The sequence below is a fragment of the Mesoplodon mirus genome (genome assembly GCF_964341445.2).
Source record: "Mesoplodon mirus genome assembly, chromosome: 8".
Lineage (NCBI taxonomy): Eukaryota > Metazoa > Chordata > Mammalia > Artiodactyla > Ziphiidae > Mesoplodon > Mesoplodon mirus.
Window position 1 is genome coordinate 90,490,119 of NC_138984.1, and position 22,056 is coordinate 90,512,174.

Sequence of the window (22,056 nt, forward strand, 5' to 3'; positions counted from 1 at the left end):
TGCTATCTCTCTGGTCCTCTCTCTGATTGCCTCTCCCACTTTGAAGGGCCCTTGTGATTACAGTGAGCCGGCCCAGATAATCAGGATAATCTCCCTAATTTGAGGTGGTCAATTGATTAGCAACCTTGATTCCTTCTGCAACCTTAGTTCCTCTTTGACCTGTAGCCTAACATATTCACAGGAGCCAGGGATTAGGCTGTGGACATCTCTGGAGGGGCCATCATTCTGATGGGCCACATCATTTTGCTACATAAAGGGCTTTCTGATCATGCACATCAAGAAGTCCAGAAGCAAAGTGTCTCCAGGAGGGTAACAGCTGTGCAACATCATCATGCACCCCGGTTCTGACATCTTTCTGCGTAACCATCTTCAACGTGCCAGCCCGTCTCTTGGTTTTGGGTGTGATATGGTTGCATTCTCAGGTACTGCAGAAGCAACCACCTCCAGCTGAAGCAGCCAAGGGGTGTGAAGAGGCTGTTTCTTCTCCTGGATCTCTTTACCAGGGATGAAAATCTTTTCAAAAGCCTTACAAGAAGATTGTGTCTCACTGGCCAGGATGGTGACACACCACATTTCACCCTCTGAAGCATGCGGCTGAGGGAGAGTGGAAGCCAGAGTAATAGGGCGTTTCTCAAGGGGAGGAGCAAGGGGGAATGGCTCTTGGACAGGCCACCAGCAGCATCTGAAGCATCTTCAGAAATGTGGGAGCAGTGCTCGTGATTAACCAATCAGCTGCCACTGTCAGGATCAGGAACTTTGAAGTCACAGTGCCTCAGGGCAGTCTTCTGATAGTTTCTATTCATGATGTTCTTTGGGAATATAAAATGGATTACCATTTTATTAAGAAATCTTGAGGCACAGCCAGTGTTTTCTGTCATTCGCAGATGAAAGCAGTAGACACTGTGGAACAATGGTATTCACACAATGAGGGTCTGGACTACATCCCTCAGGTGTCTTGTGCCTGTAGCAGAGCCTCACCGTGGCTACTATGTCATCCTGGTTCTGTTTTATGACTCTGCCTAGCACGTGAACATACGTATAATCTTGAGGTACAAAAACAGAACTCATCAGCAATTTTTTTTTTTTGCTGTACACGGGCCTCTCACTGTTGTGGCCTCTCCCGTTGCGGAGCACAGGCTCCGGACACGCAGGCTCAGCGGCCATGGCTCATGGGCCTAGCTGCTCCACGGCATGTGGGATCTTCCCGGACCGGGGCACGAACCCATGTCCCCTGCATCGGCAGGCGGACTCTCAACCACTGCGCCACCAGGGAAGCCTTGTAGTTTTGTTTTTTATTTTACTAATTTCGTCTTTAATCCCCCTAAGGTATAGTTTAGATCACGTCATTCCCTTCTTGGTAAGCCCTCAATAGCTCCCCGTGGCCCTCTGAATTAAGTACACACTCTTCAGACAGGTACTCTTGGCTGTAAGGAGATGTGTCATGAATGGAGCTCTTTCTCCACTGTCAGAGAAGGAGAGCTATAGTTGTGTGAAGAAGAAAGCCATGTCTGCAAACCAGCCTGTAATCTGTTTAGCTATGTTATACAACACCTTTTATGTTTAACATCAGGGGCAGTTCCCTGACCTTTGGCAAGGTTGTGAAACAGACCTTGCTTTCCTGAAAGTTGGGAATACAAATAATATTTATATATAAGGTCTGCAATACCACAGGATCAGTTTCATAAGCTGTAATTAAATAGGACTCTTGCCATAAATTCTTTAGTTTTTGATGGCACACAACAGCTGGTGACCTCAGTTTTTTAATAGAGTTTTCAGGGGAGGAGGAAAGAAAAAGAGAGGGTCATTAATATGGTCTAACCTCTGAGACTTTTGTGGATATTTTGGTCTAGTACATGCCTCCACTCACTAAGTGAAAGACATCTGTTCATTCTGTCTGCAGCAGTTGGTATTGACATTGAAGTTAGCCTAAACGAATGGCTCATCCCAGTCATGCTCTATCCATTTGATTGAAAGGAAGTATTTTTCATTTCTGATGGACTTAGCCAATTGAGCTGATTTTTTCTTTTTTTCTTCCCAGGGTAACATTTTCAAAAGCTGATGTTATGGATTGATTTGAGATCTCATTTTACTATCTATGAGAAAATAATACCGAAACTGCCACAAATTTCTTATATTTAGGAGAATGTGGCTGGGGCTTTTGTGAGTTTTTCTGAAGGTACTGCGTGAGAAGGTCATGGCCATGGTCACTTCCTCCAAGGCGTCCTGCACTGATTGTGTTCCCAGGCTCATTATGGATTGCTAGGCATGGTAGGTAACTAGTTGTCTAAGACATTGAGGAGATTTATTGACATGAAGGTGATAGAAAACAAGTATGAATTCACATGTAATTTGTACCTGAGGGTTTTATGTGTGACAGATTGCTCTGTGGTGATTTCAGAAGATGGATATGTGGGAAAAAGTTCTTAGCTAGTAAAGAATATGGATATAAAATATTATTTAAGTGTTCATTTCAAACTTTAAAAATTAAATACTTTGATTTGTCTCTGGTCACACAATTAATAGAGATTCTGTATAAAAATTCAGGTAGAAAAAGATGAAAATAAAACTCATCTAAATTCCTGAGAAAATCACTCTCAATATTTTATTTATGTTCTTATAATCTTTTTTCCTAGCCAAATGTCAACTTAACAAAAATGCAACTGTGTAAGAAACTCTTTAATAACTTGCTGTGGCAGCTTAAAAAAAAAGGTTGCAAAGTTTTCAACACTCCTTTCACTGTTCTCTTGCCTTGTACCCACCTGAGCAGACTTGTGACTCACTTATAACTGATAGAATGTGGCTGAAGTGACTCTAGGTGATTTCCAGGCCTAGATCAGAAAATGGGGACTCCAGTTCTGCCACCTTGTTCCTCCTAACACTGTGCTGGAGCCCTGAACCACCATGCAAGAACTTCAATTGCCTGAAGCCGCCATGCTGTAAGGGAGCCCAAGCCACGTGAAGAGACCATGTATAGACACTGCAGCCAACAGTCCAGGCTCACTGCCCAGCTGGCAGCCATCTTGGATATCCAGTCTAGGTGAGTCTTAGATGATTGAGCTTTCATCCTACTGCAATCACTTCCCCAGCAAGAACTGCCCCACTGAGCCTGTCTCAAATTCTGGATCTGCAAGTTTTTGAGAAAAAACAAATGGAGTAATTGGGTACTTTGTTATATAGCAGTAGTAACTAGAACACATGATTAAAACAAACAAATAAACTTAGCAGCATACTATGAGCCCTTTAGGTTCATTCCATTTCCTTGTGCATTGTTTTAATTGTTGCATAGCAGTTTGATTGTATGGAAATAGCATTCTGTTTTAAAATTAATCCCCCAGTGTTGAATATTAGATTACTTTGCTTTCTGGCTAAAACTTTCTAGCTAAATCCTTGTACATATCTACAATTTATTTCTCAAGATAACTTACTAAAATTCAAAAAGAAGTGCCAGAGTTATTATTTTTAGTGCTTTAACAAGTACCTTCAAATTATCCTCTACCAGTAGTGTCTGTACACCTGCGCGCGCACACACACACACACACACACTCAGAATAGAGGAGAGAGCGTGGGTTTTAGAATCAGCAGGCTTGAGTTCCAGCTCACAGTTCCACAACTTGCATGGTCTTGAGCAACTTACTTACCTCTCTGAGCATCATTTTAACCATCTGTAAACTGGAGATAATAATACTTACCTCAAAGCATTGCTATGAAAATTAAATGAGGTACAGTAGTAAAGCACCAAGCACAAAGAGGTCACTTAAAATGGTGACTACTGTTCTTGTAATTACTTCCCAGCCTAATCAGCCCTAGATTCCTTTTTCCTACCCTTCCCCATGGATTGGATGATTCTGCTTTCCCTGCGGTCCTTACCCTGGCTCCTATCCCTGAGGGCTTTGCTGGTTGTTCACATAGCTGGTTGATCAATCCTGGGTGAGTGGTAGCTGACGGATGTTAAAGGTGTTACTTCTGGGCCTCCCTGGTGGTGCAGTGGTTGAGAGTCCGCCTGCCGATGCAGGGGATACGGGTTCGTGCCCCGGTCTGGGAGGATCCCATATGCCGCGGAGCGGCTGGGCCCGTGAGCCATGGCCGCTGGGCCTGCGCATCCGGAGCCTGTGCTCCGCAACGGGAGAGGCCACAACAGTGAGAGGCCCGCATACCGCAAAAAGAAAAAAAAAAAAAAAAAGGTGTTACTTCTGCCAGCTAGTGGATGCATTTTAAGATGCAGCTCTTGAGAGCAGAGGCATCTGGAAGACCAGTGGAATGAGTCCCTGATGTTAGGATTCCTGGCACCTGCTACACAGAGGGTACAGACGTTCCATGGGAGGAGGGCTGCCCTGTCATCGAACCCTTCAAACCACATGCCTTGGGCACTACCAGTCGTGAGACTGACTCTATTCTCAGGCAACCTGAGTGGGACAGCTGGCCTTCCTTCTAAATAAGAGAGAAGCGAGAAAACAAAAACACACAGATAGTTCTTTCACATTAAGTTTGAATTACTTTGGGGAGACACCGTGTGAACTCTGAAAAGTGTGTGAAGGGACATGTGGTCACAGATGTAGGGCAGGACCTTGGTGGTGGCTCTTTGGAGCTGAGAAAGGCTGCTGTTCACACATGATACCTGCAGATTATCAGCAGGTGAAAGGAATGAATGATGTTGTAAAGGTTTTCTGAGCCATTTCTATTTCTCTGTCCCTTTTTTACTCTTGGTCATTCCAGAAAGCAGGACGAATTGAGGACCAAAAAAAGGAGAGATTTTCTGCATCTTTAACTTTATTGAAATCTTTATATGGGAACCAGGCGTTGGCTGGAAAGATGTTTACTTTCCAAAAACTTAGGCTTATTGTAAATATGCAATTATGCAGCAGCTGTAGAACCTTCTTTAGAGACAGGGACTAGGCAAGATGTTCCTTTTAAAAAATAATGTAAAAAATTGAAAAAAATTCATTTTGGGTATTTCCTTTTTAAAAATTATTTGTTTATTTGTTTGTTTTTGGCTGCGTTGGGTCTTGGTTGCTGCGCATGGGCTTTCCCTAGTTGTGGCGAGCAGGGGTTACTCTTCGTTGCAGTGCGCAGGCTTCTCATTGTGGTGGCTTCTCTTGTTGAGTAGCATGGGCTTTAGGCATGTGGGCTTCAGTAGTCATGGCATGTGGGCTCAGTAGTTGTGGCTCGTGGGCTCTAGAGAGCAGCCTGGGTAGTTGTAGCACACAGGCTTAGTTGCTCCGCAGCATGTGGGATCTTCCCAGACCAGGGCACGAACCCGTGTCCCCTGCATCGGCAGGCGGACTCTCAACCACTGTGCCACCAGGGAAGCCCTTGGTATTTCCTTTTAATCTTTGTCTATATACCTATGTAGTAGGGTGACAAGTTTTCTCATAATACATTCAGATGTGCAAAATTTATAGCTTTTTGTTTACATAAGACCAGTTTGATCTTCCTCATGAATCCCCAGTTTGTGTCTTGGTAGCAGGAAAAAAATGTTACAAACTAGATTTTTGCTAACTGATAAATTTAGTCTGATGCAATCCTTTAAACCGTCTTTATAGGTATTCTTTATAGGTGCTTTAGATAAAATGGGTTCTGCTCAGGCCTGCCCCCATCCTCCTCTTTTCAGAAGGATCTGGGCATATGAGAGAGGAGGTAGAAGGAGATGGGGTCCTTGAATCTTTAGAGATTCCCTTGGGATCCTTATCTGTCCCTGTTGTAAAATTGTTGGTCTGTTGGCTTCTTTTGAGGGTGACAACCTGGGTGGGGCTATCTCACAGTGAGTGTTGGCAAGTAGCTGAATTTGAGGCCCAGGGCTAGTATAGCTTCTGGTCTGTGTGAACAAGGCTGGAGTTCTCCCCTACGAACTTGGAGTCCTTCACCTTGACTCTCATGGTGCTGCAGGCCCTTTGAATCTGTGCCACCCACTACATTCCCATTTACAATTGAAGAAATGGTGACGGGGGGCAGAGAAATTAAAAATATTGTCCAAGTGAGTGCAAAACCAGAATTTAAACCTAAATTTGCCAATTACTCAATCCTATGTGTTCTTCTATCATACCACAATTCCTCCCAAGAAAAAGCATGGACTTGTAAGAAATAGACCCTCCTAAAGCAAGCTTGGGTATATGTGGGACTGGTTTTGGTCTGAGGAATCATTAGACACATCGAGGTATGTCTAGAGCAGTGGCTCTTAACTGGAGTGATGTTGGCTAAAGTGATTTAGTAAAATCCGGAGACGTTTTTGGTTGTCATAACTGGGGAGATGGTTGCTACTGGCATCAAGTGGGTAGAGATCAGGGATGCTGATAAATATCCTTCAATGCACACACATTGATACTATAAAGAAAAGTAGAATAGAGACAGTTCAGGGTTTGGAATTAGTTCATTCACAAATAATAGGCTCAGAATGAGCTAGTATTGTCCAATAGATAACAAAACATAGCAAAGCCCTCACAACAGTGAATTCTCTGGTCTAGAATGTTCATAGTGCTGAGGTTGGGACACTTGGTCTAGAGGCCTGGCTTCTCATCCTGGCTTTTCCAAAGGGTATGAACATGGGCATGTCACTTTGCTTCTCTTGGCCTCAGGGTCTGCAACTGTAAAGTTGGTTTGCAGAGCTACATGAATTCTATCATTCTGGGTTCATTAAAGAAGGTAAATAAAAATGTTCAGCCCTGAAAAAAAGGGCTGATTCTGCTCGTCATGAAATCTGAGTAAGGATTAAAATATATTAGAGTTAAAAGGTTCCATTTACATTGAAATGAACTAATAGGAAGTAACTACTTGTTTTTTTCCCCCACATTATTACTGGAGTATCTGTCCTCTCTTCCCAGCTGGCTGCTTCGAATCACCCTGCTATTTTTAGTCTGCTAGTAGTGGCCCACATCTCCACATATATATTGTTATTTTCTGAGAACAGTTTCTATCTAACAGTTAACATTAGTTTTCTGTTGTATCATTTGAAGGTCTTGAATCTTCCTCTTAGGGGGTGGGAAGGGTTTTTATTTTTTTAAATGAGTTGAATTCCAATAAAATTTGTCTATTACAATAAGTTATTTCAAAAATTTACTGCAAAGTTGGCTGAGTTAAGAGTTTAGAAAGAACATCAGAAGACAGACTGCTGGGTGTTTGTGCATAGACACAGAAGCCTACATCAGCTGAGTGACTGGGCTGGTCTAACGTCAGTGATGGAATAGTATATCTCATGTGGGTTATGGCCAAGGTTTATTTTATTCTCAGTATTCCATTATATATGTTTCTCATAATGGAACTTAGTGGCTGGAATATTAATACTAACTAAAAATCATATCTAGCTACTTTTGCTTAGAATGGAAGATAGATATTCTCTAAGAACACTAAATAGAAAATACAATGTAATATTTTCCTATGCTCCAGCAATAAGGTATATAATAGGATTTGGTAAAAAGAAAATTTGCTTTTGGTATGACCACAAGTAGCCAAACTAAATCACATTGCTGCCAGTCAGCAGAGATATCGGTTTATGTGCGGGAAGAAACCAACACTTCCAATAATCATGGCGTTGGGGTTTTTTTGTTCATTTGTTTATTTTTTTCTAGGAACTGAAAGTGCAGAGTTTTACCAGCAGGCTTGGGATTGACACTATATTGACATAACATTCTGGAGGGTTTAATTGCCAAACTTCTTTTTAAAATGTGGCTAAGGTCAAAGTTGGTACCAAGTGATCACTATTTAATGCCTGTTGCTAAGGTAGTTCATGTTCTACATGTTCATCCTGAATTGACGGACGTCTAAATGGGAGAAACCAGGCTGTGGTAGGTTTCTTTGTCATTAGTCTAAAGAAGGTCCAAAGAGAAAGGCCCCATGAGGCTGATGTTTCAGCAGAAAGATTCCCTTATTCACAAATAGTAATCAAGTGTGCCATGTACCATGAGGTAAAAGAAAAATAAATAAGTCTGTATCTAGAAAGTCTATTGGTTTTTCAGTCAGAGGCTCAAATCCTCACTCCACCGTTACTGGTATGTGACCCTGGACAAAATCCCTAAGCCTTTTTTTTTTTTTAGCCTCAGCTTTTTTATCTGCAGAATAGGGTTATTATCTTCCTCATCAGGTTTCTAAAAATATAATTTAAATGAAACAGAATATATAAACTGCCTGACTTAAAATAGGGGCTTAATAAATATCAGTGTCCTTTCCAGATTCCTACCTGCTCCTATTCCATCCTATTATCCTCCACAGCTTGTATTACAATGGGAGAGAGTAGGCCGATGTTGTGTGCCATGCAGGGGGATGTGACTGGTGTCATGTGTACCCAGTACTCTGAAAAGGGAGAGGTCGCTCCAGCCTGGTGAGTCCAAGAGAGAATCTTCGTGGTGACTAATATCTAATATCCTCTTGTCCTCCATTGTGGGACTCTTCCACCTCCCTCCCAGGTCAGGATGATGCTTGTATTCCCATGGGCTCTATGCATAACCCTGGCACAGCCCTTCTCACCCTGCATTGTGTGTGTGTGTGTGTGTGTGTGTGTGTGTGTACACTGCTGATACCAGTGCCCTTCCCTTATCCATTCCTGTATCCTCAGGCCCACCTGCATAGAGCAAGTAGAAAATAAATGTTCCTGGAATGAATGAATGAATGAATATTTGAGCTGTGCTGAAGAGAACTGTGCACATTTGGAAATATCTAATGGAGAATTATGCATTCCAGGAGGGGTGAACCCCTCCAACCAGCTTTGTCCTCCCCATTCACAGTACATTTTTAGGAAAATGTGTTTGCCATACTTTGTGATTTTCTCTGGGCAAATGGTTAACTGACCGTCTTGACAATAGATCATTTTTCTCTGAGCTCAGGCCCATGAGATGAAGCAGGTGAGAGCACATTTCACTAAGATTCCACCAGAATCTTCCCTCCAGTGTAAGAAGCCTGAGCAGGACCCAGCTCTGCCCCTCCTTGTAGGGATTTGGGACCTGAGGCCAGCAGAGTATACTGCTCCATGCTCCCCACAGGCTGCCCAGGCCATGGTGCTGGTAAGAATGGTCAGAAATGGGATCCAGCCCTTCCAGTTCAGCCTCAACAAAACAAACAAACATGGCATTTGCTTTTTATGAGTTACTGTTCCACCAAATTTATTTATGGATGGCAGAGGCTAACTGGTCAGTAGAGCTCACTAAAGGCCTCCCAACCACCAGCTGGGCTGCCAGGATGCAGACCAGCTGAACTGGCTACTATGAAAACTGCACTGACTGTCTCTGTCATTGACTCAGCCATTTATTTCAGATACAAAGTCACAGCTTTTATGTGTCCAGAGTTTTCAGGGATAAGGAGTTGGAGAAATGCAGCTGTTACAGGCATGAACCGGTTTACCCTGCAGCTAATGAGGCTTAGGCTTCGAGGCCTCTCACTTGAACAGACCCCAGACTGAGTAGGGCCCTGGGAGGGGCAAGCAATGTGTTCCTAAGATCATATGTTTTTTGTCACACATCCAAAAGTTAGATATTTTTGTATTATTTTTCTTGAAAAAGATCTCCACACACCACTTCCTTCCAGCTTGTATAAGCTTCAGGACCCAGAAAGCCTAGATTTGCCCTTGATTATGGGTAATTAGTTTTTCAAATTCTGATCACTTAAAGAAAGAAGATGTGAAAATACTCCTGTGTCAGAAATGGCGAATTTCTCCCTGATTTCTGCTTTCCCCTACCCCCTTTCAGTAACAGCACCCCTTAAATTTTAGGTGGGCACTTGCCCACTCAGCTAGAGAGTATATTTCCCATCGTGCCCTGCAGTATGACCATGTGTCTAAATTTGGTCCAGTAGGAGGTAAGCTGAAGTGAGAATGTAGGAATTCTGAGTCTTAAAGCCTCAGCTGCTTGCCTTAAACCTTCCTCTTCCTCTTTCTCACTGGCTGGGAAATGGTGATGAACAGATGCCATAGGTGAAGGATGGTAGCACTGCCCTGCTTTTCCTGGCCTGCTCACTCCAGCCTCTTAGGTGCAAGAGAAATTAAGTCCCTTAACTTTTGAGTCTCTTAATTATGGCAGTTTATACTATATTTTAATTCATTCATGTCTCCCTCCGTCTCTGTCAGAGAAAACAAGCAAACAAAAAATAAACCCAACTCAGCAAGGATTTATATTTGTAATTACTCCTGATCCTATATACTTAAACTGAGTTTGTCTAAGCTAGGCAAAGTTCTAGAAACATTGTTACCAATAAATTCACTCAAGTTCTATTGGCCTAATATTGTAAAGAGCACTGGGCAGGCAGCTAGGAGAAGAGAATTCTGCCATTTCTAGTTTTATAAGTCCAGGGCAGACACTCTCTGGGCCTTGGCATCCTTGTCTGTGCACTGTGAATAATTATGATTTCATCACGGTCTTGGGAGGGTCAAATACGTCCATATGTGAGATATCACTTTGGTTTTGTACTTATTTATTATATTTATATCCTGTCTTATTCTAGAAATGATCTGACAAACTGGATAATAATACAAACCTGATAGTTCTTGGGGAAGATTAGAGGTAATCTGTGCCAAGTGCTTAGCACCAGCCTAGCACATTGCTAGCACACCGTAAGGGTAATTTACCATCAGAAAGCTAGTAAGCGTTCAAAAAATGATAGCTTTTGACTATTAATAATAATAATAATGTATGCCAAGTGTTTCGAAACTGTAAAACTCAGCACAGACACCAGGTGTTATTATTGTTGAGTGTATTCTGAAAAAATAGAACCTCTTACCACTGGCAGATACAAAACAACCAAAGTCGCTTAAGAGGTAATTACAAGATATAAGTCTAGAGTGTAGTGGACATGAGGAAAGGTGGCTACTCAGCTCATTGTGGTTTCCTCCCCAGCTCCTGACCATGTCTGATTGGTTCCAGGGTAGAGATTCTAGATCCTGCTGGGCCAATCTGATTCCCTATCCTGAGAGATTGAAGGTTGGTGGAGCCCAGGCTGAGGTGCTAATGGGGAGCCCTCCAGCACTGCCTGAGACTCACTGTTCAGTCCTTCCTTCATCGCCCTGAGCTGCCCCTGTCTCCTTCCCCATCACCTGCTTCTTGACTTACATTAGCCGGGGTCTGGTTCTTTGCTTTGCACCCAAAGACCCTTGACTGATACCTACAGGAAAACAGTGCTTGCTTTTCTCAAGCAGTTATGTTAACATGTCTCTGATATTTTATACAGGACAAAAAGTGTAAGGTTTTGTTCAGCTTCTTAATAAAGCTGAACAAAACTGGGGAGATAATGTAAAACAGAACATTTATGAAAAATTTATTCAGCTTGCTTTAAATGATTGACTTGGCAGGTAGAAACTCAGGAAAAATATTAAAGCCAGTTAGAAATGTTTTTCTTATCAAATTAGAAAACTGTCTGGGACTAAACAGAAGCACACTAAGGCTACATTAATGCATTTTGCATAAAGAAGACACACAAATAAATGATTAAATGTACCGTGTTTCACAGGCTCTTTAGTTAAGACCACAGTGCAGGAGAACTTTGACCCAATTGTAGGGATGTGGAAGGCACCAGAACCTGGCTCTGACACTCTCTGAGAGGGAGGGCTTTGGTGAGCTGCAGGCTTGTTTTGCCCTCCAAGGGGTGCTTTGCTGCTAATATACCAAACGTGCTAATTATAAGGCAGTTTTCTCTTTAAGTCAGTCCCTGAGCACAAACTCCTGAGAATAGTCTATCTATACTGCTTGTAAAACTGCCATCAAGTAGGTTTTGAAACATAACAATTACATGGCTAATATATGCGGGAATAGACTATTGTAAAAATAAAAATTAGGTTTACCTTCAATAGAATCAAATAGAACATGTCCTTTGCCCAGGTCACACTTTATTCCAGTCACCTTCATTTTATAGGGATTTGTTTTTTCGTAAAGAAATCCCTCCCGACCATAATAAAAACCTCATTGATCCTTTCTTTGGAGACATTCATAACCAGATCTTTGATGAAATGCCCCATAATGGTTCTAAATGAGGTGTATTGAACTGTTCCGTCAATTCATTGGCAGTGCCAATATTAAACATGAGGTAAACCATTCTTGGGAAGAGCATTACGGAAGCACTGTAATCTTTGCCTTTTAAAGCCACAGTTTTGCATTTTAGATCCTTTAAACATGGCTTGAAAAATCTCAACACTCTATTAGGTAATGAAACTAAACATGCCATTCAATTGAAAGCTTAGCTAACAAGGTTGACTTCCCGTGAAGGGTCTGTTAGATGCTTCGTTTCACTTTTCTTCCTTCCTTCCTTGCTTCCCTCATCCAACTACTGTTGATTAAATGCCTCTGTGAGCATATATGCGAATACACAGACAACCTCATACCACGGTGGGAACATGCAAGTGATTTTTTGAAAGTTCCCAGTAGGTTTCTGACAGAAGTGTTTACACTGAACAACTTATGCTTGTTCATAGGGAAAGCTGTGAACTACCCTACTGTGAGGAAAAGGCTTACCCCAAAGAATCCAAGACATCATCTCTTAGGTCTGAACTCAGCTTAGACCGTGTGTCCTCAGGGCACTGGCTGGCTGTATTATGACACTCATTGGCCTCCCCCGTGTTGCTGGGAAGAATCCTGAGGGCTTTTGCTAAATAAATAAATCCCTGCTGCGCCTTGCCCTGGAGAACATTACAAACATAGCTTCTTGAGAAGCTGATGCCTGCAGTGGGAGCCCTTAATGAGTCTTAGTTTAGGCTCGCATTTGAAACTTTTTTTTCTGGCTCAAGCATTTTGATTCCTCACCCTGCCTCTGATCCCTAGTTACAAGTGTCTTTCACATCCCGCTTTTCTCTGCAGCTAAAATGATCCTCCCGAAGTCACTGGGGACTCCTTTAGTGACTTTCATGTTGCAAATCCCAGGGCCTACTTTTTTTTTTCAAGTCCGGACATCCCAAACATATCCTCTAAATTTCGTAAAAATCTGTCTAGCTGTTTTGGTATGATGTGGTGACAACAGAGAGATAGAAACGTAACTTTAGATTTATGGAACAAAGATGAGGCCTGGTAGTTCTGCAGTTTCAAAATGAGTTCAAGTGTGTGGCAGTAAGGCTCCTTCCCTTTTGATGTACATGCAGGGATCTAGATGCTGTGAATTTCAGAACATCAATATGATTTCAAGTGCCTAGTCCAGCACCCCTCCCCCCTCCCCACCATATGGAATCCAGTGGCCGTGAATCCCAGTCATTTCATTCTTCTCCTTGTCTGTCCCCACGGTGGGGTCTGTTCACATGAAAGCTACATTCCACAGGAGGGGCATCCTGCCCCGAGGAGAAAAATAGCATCTCTGGCCAACTTTGACTTTTTCACACACTTTCCCAAAATTCTGTTCCGAGGGACTAAGATAACTTTTTTTTTTTTTTTAAAGTCAGAATTTGAAGGAAACGTTGCCTTTCCAGCTACCTATAGGAGCATTTCTCGAGATCTAAAGTAGTGATTACATGTGAAAAAGTCTGACCATACTATGAATTATTAATTAATATTGATGTTCTATCAATCAGGGCAGTGCATTTATAGTTAGATTTAAGTTAGAGAAAGTCAAGCATCCTAATTGGCACTCTGGAGGGAAGGATACTCAGACAATCCTAGCGGAAACCCTTTCTCTGCAAGGTATATGGAGTATATTTACCCTCCAGACAGTATTAATTCCAGTCAAGCTCTGGAGAGCTAGTTGTGGCATTGCCAGTTTTCAGGAATTACAGTATGGAGGAGGTCCAGTTCTCTATTGCTGTGTAACTAACTGCTCGAAGACTAAACATGTTTTTGGTAGTGCAAACAGCCGTCATGGATTCGATTTTGTAATTTGCACTGGATTCTCCCGAATGGTTCCTCTGCTTGTCTCACCCGAGGCCACTTAAGTGGCTACAATTGGTTGGTGGGTTGGTCACAGGCTGGCTGGGTGGGGATGGTCTCATTCATATGTGAGTGAATTGCTGGAATGGCTTGATGGTTGGGCCTCTCTCTCCACTTGGGTCTCTCAACCTCAAGGAGGCTAGTCTGGGCTTTCCTTCTTTTTTTTTTTTTTTCTTGTTGTTGTTGTTGTTTTTCTTGGCCACACCGAGTGGCATGTGGGGTCTTCGTTCCCCCACCAGGGATTGAACCCGTGCCCCTTGCATTGGAATGTGTGGAGTCTTAACCACTGGACCTCAGGGAAGTCCCGGTCTGGGCTTTCTTATATTGCAAGAGTGGTCACCCCACAGGGTGAAAGCGGAAGCTGCAAGATCTCTTGAGGCCTGGGCTTGATGTCTCACTAAGTCCCTTCTGCCACATTCTGTTGGTCAAAGTGAATCACAAGGCCAGCCCGATTCAAGGGGTGGGAAAAGGACTCCAATTCTTGGTGGGAAGAGCTACAGATAATTTGTTGCCCTGCTTAATCCACCATAGGTAGGAGGGTCAGGGATGGAGCTGTGGGCTCCTCCCAGCTTGGACTGTCAGAACTTCTGCTTAATGTAAAGTGAGCACTCACTTTGGAAAGGACTTGTGGAGTGAGCCCAGGTCATGGTCTTTCCATAGACCAATCCTTGACAATCCTACTCCTACCAGAATGCTTTTTCTAAGATTCATATCTGATTAGATCAGTCTCAAACTCACACCCTAGTAGTTTCCTTTTGCCTGGCAGATACAGCTCTCATTCTCTAGCCTGGCCTGTAGCACCTCTCACTCTCTGGCCCTTGCCTCCCTGTCTAGAGTCATCTCTCATGGTTTTTCCACGAATAAGCTTTGCTCCTTAGTTTCCAGCTGCCCTGTGTGCTTTCATGCTTTGGTCAGTTCCTGTTGCTAGAATCGTCCCCTTCCTTTCCTATTCTAGGTCCACTGGGTTTAAGGGTCCGATGCCTTGCAAAGCCTTCTTTTTGGACAGGCTCAGCTAAGTTATGTGCCCCTCTTTGAGCCCCCCTCTGGCATCCACAGCAGCCTGCTGTGCCTCCGTCATTGTGCTCGTCACCCTGTGGAAGGCTGGTCTCCTTGGCTTTCCCCCGTGACAAGACCACGAGTTCCTTGAAGGCGAGAACTATGCCTCTTTCCTCTCTGTAGCTCCCAGTGTTGGGCACATAATGGGAGCTCGAAATAATGTGAGAGAACAAATAAATTATATAGTGAAATCTCTCTGGGATCTATTTCTTACTGTTTTTGATAAAAGTTCCCCAACTGTTCTTTGGGGGTCCCTGGGCTGTACAAATATGGGGACACATGTCACAGAGCAGAGTCTCCAGGATTGGGTGTGGGATGTTAGGGGTTTCTGGTGTTTTTCACTAGTTCTAACTCCTACCGGCACCAGGATCTCTTGCACTCTTTCTTCATGTGTTTTGGAATTATGTGATCCTCATCAGTTTCGGGTGAGAAGGAGACCATCAAGAAATGGTGAAGAAATGGCAACGTTAAAATCTCATCTTAAAAGTTGCTTATGAGTTCGATATTCTCAGGAAGACATTGTGCAAGGGCTACTTCCCAGCAAAGCACGTGCCCACTGGAAAGATACTACCCTAGACTGGGGTTGATTCACCAATCCTGGGTCATGCAAAGGTCTCAAATACAGCATTTAGGACTGAATGTTGTTTTCCTTTTCTTATAACAAAGACAACCATTCAGCAAAGGTGCCCACGGCCCTTACACATCTATGGTGGTTTGAGGGAAATCTCTCTTCCTCCACCTTGGGCCTTGATCACCCCTGGTCACTCACCGAGGCCACCCAGCTCCTGTCACAGCCCCTGGGCAGCAAAGGCAGCTCGGATGCTCTTTCACCTTTCAACAGCTGCTCCAGGAAGGGTGGTGGGGAAGAGTCAGGTCAGGGGAAGTGGGAGTGAAATGAGGAGTAATGAGAGGATGGGATGGACCAAGGAGAGGGCAGGTGGGAGAAGACTTCCTCTCCTCTCTGTGGCCCTGAGCAGGGCTCATCCAAGCTTCTCCTCTCTGCTTTCTTTATCCTCTGGGCCTGTCAAGGGCAGAGCTTCCAGCTTCCTCTTGCATACATTAAAGACTATTGGCTACAGAGGAGTATTGAACTTGAAGCTCTGTAAACCTTGCCAGATTTCAGTCCATAACTGATTTTCTAATAGTGCTCTTAATCTTTTTTCCTTTCAAAACCCTCAATCAATATTGATGACCAAATGCTTCTGTGTCTCTCCAAAAAGACTTGAACTTGCTCCTTGATTGGCCTTGTTGGAGGCAACATTTGGGTAAATTTTTGCCCTTATATGAAACTATAGACTGATTAAATCCGTAAATAAAACTGAGTCTTAATGAAGCTGAAAGGAAGAATTGCAACCTTTTCTCCTGTGCCAGGCACTTTACTAAGTTTTTACATGCATTCTTTCATTTATCCTGACCGCAACTCTATGAGGTAGACTCCAGTGTTATCTCGAGGTGGGGAAACTGAGTTTAGTGTGACTAGGTTGGTTGAGTAAGGCTACCCAGATAGTGATTGAAAGAGGTGGAAGTAATCTAGTTCTGTTTAATCCAGTGCTTTCAACCTCTTCACTACATGAATACTGAGGGTCAATATACATGCATACATCTCTCCTCCACCTCCATCCCCAGTTTTTATTGAGCATCTCTTGTTATTATGAGCCAGGGCTAGGACTGGATATATAAGTTAGCACATTTAGTTAAAAGAGCCATTTACTAGTTGAGTTTGTATACAACTAAGGAGCCTTCCTTATTAACAGATTACACAGCATGGTGGTTAAGTACTTGGACTTTGGCTCCATACCTCTTGGGCTTGAATCCTGACTGGGCTACTTGCCAGTAGGTGTGTTCTGGCAAGTTATTAATTTCTCTGTGCCTCATTTTACCCATATGTGATGGGTAAACAGCTTATATGACTTCAGCTACTGCTTATATGACTTAAAACGTCTAGAGTGAATTGGCTTTTAAAATGTAGCTGAGAAGAGTGCCAGTGTGAACAGTGAAACGTTGCTAGACAATAACTCCAGCAAGAAAATCTTTAAAGGAGAAATGAAAAAGCACCTATCAAATTACAAAATCCATAACAAGTTTAAAATGAGAATATTGCCCAGATGTGTCTACAGAACTGTGAAGTGTGAGTGTAATGAACTAAGCCAACTAATTTTATTCAAACGACAAAGAAATAGGTTATTCAAAATGTTTAAATTGTAATGGCTGGCAATACTGGAGCCTGGTTTTGAGAGAAGAACACTGAGATCTACTTCTGAATTATTTGCTTCCAAGACATTTTAGGATTGTCTAAAACAGGGCTGATTGTTTTGGCTAATGAGTGGGTTATTTATTGTGATTATTTATGCACTGCTGGGAGAGCATGGGGTGTTTCCACACAGGCATGGGCTGTCTGTCAAGTAACACAGCTGACCCTTGAGAAATGAAATACTAGGAGGCCAGTTTTACACTGATGCCCACGTGTACTACTGACAGATTTTACGAGACAATCTAGGAATTCCTTGTGCTCTTTGGGTCAGTCATGAAAGTCAGATGAGACCATCTTTAAACTTTTGTGAGTATATATTCAACCTTTTTCATAATCTATTTAATTTCATTGACTGTCTTTCTTCTTCAGATATTGCTTTTAATCCTCACAAGAGCCACCTACCGTCAAAATGTCCATTTTCATAAGAGCTGGGAGGAAAGCTTCCTAGAGGGGAGTATCTGCTCTGAAGGAGGAAGCAGAGGGTTAAAGAAATTAAAATGCCAATTATCTGTAAGGTCCGAGGCTGGGGAGCAAAGCTATTAAAAAAAAAAAAAAAAAAGAGTTTACTGCAAAAGGCTGCCCCCTGCTGGGGACTCACTGAATTGCACCATCATCAGCTCTGAACTCCTAGCTAGGCTCAACTCTGTAAACTAATGCAGCTGCTAGAAAGGGGCCTCCTTTCCCCAACACACAACTCCCAGTCCCAGACTCGCTGCAGATGTTTCTTTACGACCCGTCAAAATGTTTGCTAAATATCATCTGTTAATTTCCCAAACATCCTGGCTCCAGTTCGTTTATGTGAAACCTGACTCAGGGTCTTAAAATAGATGATAGCAAAATAAAATATAAAATAAAGAACAAACCATGAAGGTGCATTTGTCCTGAAACATCAACAAATTGTGCTGTTAAGAAGGATTCCAATCGCAAAGATTATTTCTTCATTTCTCCACACTTTCATGACAGGCAGGCTGGTAAGGTGTTTGGTGACCATCCCTAGTCCTCAGCTTTTGGTCATAAGGATTTAAAAACATTGCCACGTGTAGGGAGAGCTACTGGTCCCAACCTCAGTTTGTTGTGGCCACAGTCACTCCCCTCCCCACCCTCAGTGGGTACCTCACAGCGGGACTTCAGTACAGTTGTATGGGAGGCAAAGTTGCTGCCGTCAGCATCCCTTTGTGGGTGAGGTCCAGCAATCTCTCCTCTGAGGCTGGTACCAGGCTCTATTTGATAGAAGACTCCCCACTCTTCCTGAGGACTGTTTGCGTGGTAAGATGGGATTCCTGAATGGAAAAGTGCTTAATCCAAAAGAAGGCATTCCTAGTGGTGAAAATCGTTGTCATTTGGGGAAACGGGAATGGTGTAGCCCACCCATCAAATCACACACCAGGGTTCCTCTACCATTCTGTGGATAGAGGATCATTTACCATGGCAACCAAACCTCCAGCAGTTGTTCTCAAGATGGTGTAGACTGGTTCCTGATGTCAGGGGGCGGGAGGGAGTGGGGAGGAAGTCCACCCTGGAGGCTGGGCTCAGGTCCTCACCACACGCACGGGTCCCCTGAGCAGAGGGAAGTGGGGTCACCTGCAGCTCCACTCCAGGAAGCTGGGAGCAGGCAGCTGGGCTGGGAACCCTTTGTGCTAAGGGAGGTCTGCGGAGACAAGCAGCCACTGATTATAGGTTATTTCATCAGAGCAGCTGCAACCGATCAGCTCTTGACTCAGCGCCTCTCCGAAGGTCCACCCTTTAGAAACTTCCCAAGCTATGTGCATTGAACTTTATCCGAAAGGCTCTACTACTGTCAGAATTCTTCAAAAAAAAAAGGCAGCCTTAAAAATTTTTTTTTCCCCAAGTAGCTATGTGTTAGGATAGGTAATGGTTCTCTAAGTATGTCCCCAGCCCAGCAGCATCACTTCTCCTGGAAATTGATGGAAATGTGAACTCTAGTGCCCCAGGCTGGAACTGCTGAGTAAGAGATTCTGGGGTGAGGCCCAGCAATCTGTGTTTTCACAAGCTCTCTGGATCACTCTGATGCACACTGATGTTGGAGAACCATGGAAATGGCGGAGGAGTTCATAATGTAGTTATTATGGGAATACATAATGGGAAAGATGAGAAGTTGGTCAAGTGGTGACCTAAACCCTCCAACTAAGATGAGGACAAAGGCAGGTTCTTGATGCACAGAGCCTGTTGGTTTCCTTCCCTTCTGGAACAGCACATCTTCAGTGTCCCTTTGAGACTGAATGGACAGGAATACTGTCCCCAACTTTGATACCATTCCTATGGGAGAGTACAATTTGCTTAATGATCAATGTTATAGTGGAGTTTCTGATAGTCCATTGTAGGGAAACACAGGGACTGCCAAATTGCTATAGAGCTTTCTAATGCTCTCTATCAAGTATTTCCAACCAGCTCCAGAAAGGAAACCTTTGGCTTCAGTAACTGTGATAACTGTTAGAGGATAGCTGTGAGATGTGATCACAATGAACTATTATTAGGAGACTAATAATTTTTTCACAGGGCTTTGTGATGTGTGTGCCTCTCTCTGGTTAGGAGGTTGTTTTGCACCTTATCTTTTTACCCATTTTGGAGAGTGCTCGATACAGTTGCCTCTTAAGGATCAGGATTTGAGTTACGGCTGCCACTGATGGGAGGCTTACTATCTGAAGACATACGACATACCAGTTTTTCATTGATTTCTTGTCACAACTCCCAAAGTAGGGACTTTTAATTTCCCCATTTAAAAGTTTAAAGAAGATGAGTCTGCTGAGAAGTAAGTCACCCAAATTCCCCAAGCTAGTGAGTGGTCACTCCAGGATTAGAACCCTGGGCAGTCTGACTCCTAGACCATGGGGTCAACCAAGCCTCCCTGAAGCTCTAGACAAAGGGTCACCTCCTCCTCAGCTGTCATAGAGGCCGCCTCTTCCTCTTTGTGCTGCTGCTGATACCGCCCCTGAGAACTGGCAGAGTATTTACAGTGAGTCGGTTATCTCGTTTTATCCTCATGATAGCCCTGGGAAGTAGGCATAGTGTCAAGATCCCCAAGTTACAGATGAGGAAACTGAGACTCTGAGCAGCCCAGCAGCCCATCTGAAATCACACAGCTGACTTGTGGCTAAGCCAAGGATCAGACCGGGAAGTGCATTCATATTTAATACACTCCATTCTGCCACTTAGCATATCATGGCTTGTACCCAAATTATTTATGTTCATATCTGTGGTGATCCGAAATCAATGGCCAACCCTCTGAGTTAGTTATCACTTTTTTTTTCCAAATATTCAAAAGAAACTAGGATTTAGAGCTTTAAAAAACTTTTTAGCATTATTTTATTTTATTTTATTTTTGTGGTACACAGGCCTCTCACTGTTGTGGCCTCTCCCGTTGCGGAGCACAGGCTCCGGATACGCAGGCTCAGCGGCCATGGCTCATGGGCCTAGCCGCTCTGCGGCACGTGGGATCTTCCCGGACCAGGGCACGAACCTGTGTCCCCTGCATCGGCAGGTGGACTCTCAACCACTGCGCCACCAGGGAAGCCCGCATTATTTTATTTTTGCATTACAAAAGTAACTCAGAAGCCCATTCATCTTTATATAGTCTCCACAGCGTCTACTATATTGCCTGACATGAAGTGGGTGTAAATAAATATTGACTGATTTCACATACAGGCACTAAATTCACAAGTGGTCACTGAGTACCAGGATCTGTGCTGGGGTTGGGTATGTGGGGTTGCAGTTATGGCCTCTGTCCTCAGGGAGAGCAGGCAATTCATGGGACATGTCTGGGACAAAGGAGGAAGAGCAGGCACTGGAGGAGACTGGACCCAGGGGAGTGACCAGATTCTGAGGTTTCAGTGAAGGCCTTCCAAGGAATGATTTATTGAGGCAAGACATAAGTTTCTTGTCTGAACTCTGCTCGCTCACTCCATGATATTAATTTGATTTACAAATGAAAAACTCCCATTTGTTCATTCATTCATTCATTCAACTAGTAGTTATTAAACACCCACTTGGTGCCAGGTTCTGTGCTTGGCCCTGGAGAGGTAAAAAAAATAACAACTTTATTGAGATATAATTCACATACCATACACCACATAAGGTGTAAAATTCAATGGCTTTTGGTATGTCATAGAGTTGTGAAACCATCGTCATAATCATTTTTCTTTAGTTAGTTATTTAAAAGGACTTAAAATTTATTTTTATTTATTATTATTATTAAGTTATTTATTTATTTATTTATTTATTTATTTATTTTTGGGTGTGTTGGGTCTTCGTTTCTGTGCGAGGGCTTTCTCTAGCTGCGGCGAGCGGGGGCCACTCTTCATCGTGGTGCGTGGGCCTCTCTCTGTCATGGCCTCTCTTGTTGCAGAGCACAGGCTCCAGACACGCAGGCTCAGTAGTTGTGGCTCACGGGCCTAGTTGCTCCGCGGCATGTGGGATCTTTGCAAACCAGGGCTCGAACCCGTGTCCCCTGCATTGACAGGCAGATTCTCAACCACTGCGCCACCAGGGAAGCCCCTATTTTTATTTTTATTTTTGGCCCCACCACACGGCTTGCAGGCTCTCAGTTCCCCGACCAAGGATTGAACCTGGGCCACGGTAATGAAAGCCCAGGATCCTAACCACTAGGCCACCGGGGAACTCCCCATAATCAATTTTAGAACATGTTTATCTCCCCAACAAGAAGTGCCACAGCCATCAGCAGTCATTCCTGATCCACCTAACACCCTCTGCACTAGACATCCACTAATCTATGGATTTGCCTGTGCTGGGCATTTCACATAAATGGAGTCATATAATATGTGATCTCCTGTGATGAGCTTCTTTTACTTATCATGTTTTTAAGATTCATCAATGTTGTAGTTCTGCATCAGTACCTCATTACTTTTTAATACTGAACAGTATTCCATTGTATGTCTAGACCACTTTTTATTTACCATT